Here is a 1776-nt window from a genome sequence, read left to right as displayed (position 1 = left end):
ATTGGAATAGCAAAGATACGCAAACGATGTAAAGATACTCAGTTTGAAAGAAACACACTCCCACACTTGCAAAACTCTCTAATTCAATAGAAACTCGCATCAGAAAGCCTTACAGAAAGATACTCAAACGAGAAATGAAAAGATACACAATTTGAATAGTAAAGATACGCAAACGATGTAAAGATACTCAGTTTGAAAGAAACACACTCCCACACTTGCAAAACTCTCAAATACAATAGAAACTCGCATCAGAAAGACTTACAGAAAGATACTCAAACGAGAAATGAAAAGATACACAATTGGAATAGTAAAGATACGCAAACGATGCAAAGATACATAATTGGAATAGTAAAGATACGCAAACGATGTAAAGATACTCAGTTTGAAAGAAACACACTCCCACACTTGCAAAACTCTCAAATTCAATAGAAACTCGCATCAGAAAGCCTTACAGAAAGATACTAAAACGAGAAATGAAAAGATACACAATTGGAATAGTAAAGATACGCAAACGATGTAAAGATACTCAGTTTGAAAGAAACACACTCCCACACGTGCAAAACTCTCAAATTCAATAGAAACTCGCATCAGAAAGCCTTACAGAAAGATACTCAAACGAGAAACGAAAATATACACAATTGGAATAGTAAATATACGCAAACGATGTAAAGCTACACAATTGGAATAGTAAAGATACGCAAACGATGTAAAGATACTCAGTTTGAAAGAAACACACTCCCACAGTTGCAAAACTCTCAAATACAATAGAAACTCGCATTAGAATCCTTACAGAAAGATACTCAAACGAGAAATGAAAAGATACACAATTGGAATAGTAAATATACGCAAACGATGTAAAGATACACAATTGGAATAGTAAAGATACGCAAACGATGTAAAGATACTCAGTTTGAAAGAAACACACTCCCACACTTGCAAAACTCTCAAATTCAATAGAAACTCGCATCAGAAAGCCTTACAGAAAGATACTCAAACGAGAAATGAAAAGATACACAATTGGAATAGTAAAGATACGCAAACGATGTAAAGATACACAATTGGAATAGTAAAGATACGCAAACGATGTAAAGATACACAATTGGAATAGCAAAGATACGCAAACGATGTAAAGATACTCAGTTTGAAAGAAACACACTCCCACACTTGCAAAACTCTCTAATTCAATAGAAACTCGCATCAGAAGCCTTACAGAAAGATACTCAAACGAGAAATGAAAAGATGCACAATTGGAATAGTAAAGATACGCAGACGAAGTAAAGATACACAATTGGAATAGTAAATATACGCAAACGATGTAAAGATACACAATTGGAATAGCAAAGATACGCAAACGATGTAAAGATACTCAGTTTGAAAGAAACACACTCCCACACTTGCAAAACTCTCTAATTCAATAGAAACTCGCATCAGAAAGCCTTACAGAAAGATACTCAAACGAGAAATGAAAAGATACACAATTTGAATAGTAAAGATACGCAAACGATGTAAAGATACTCAGTTTGAAAGAAACACACTCCCACACTTGCAAAACTCTCAAATACAATAGAAACTCGCATCAGAAAGACTTACAGAAAGATACTCAAACGAGAAATGAAAAGATACACAATTGGAATAGTAAAGATACGCAAACGATGCAAAGATACATAATTGGAATAGTAAAGATACGCAAACGATGTAAAGATACTCAGTTTGAAAGAAACACACTCCCACACTTGCAAAACTCTCAAATTCAATAGAAACTCGCATCAGAAAGCC

This window comes from Argentina anserina, unplaced genomic scaffold (genome assembly GCF_933775445.1).
Source record: "Argentina anserina unplaced genomic scaffold, drPotAnse1.1, whole genome shotgun sequence".
NCBI lineage: Eukaryota > Viridiplantae > Streptophyta > Magnoliopsida > Rosales > Rosaceae > Argentina > Argentina anserina.
Note: the sequence above shows the minus strand (reverse complement) of the source record.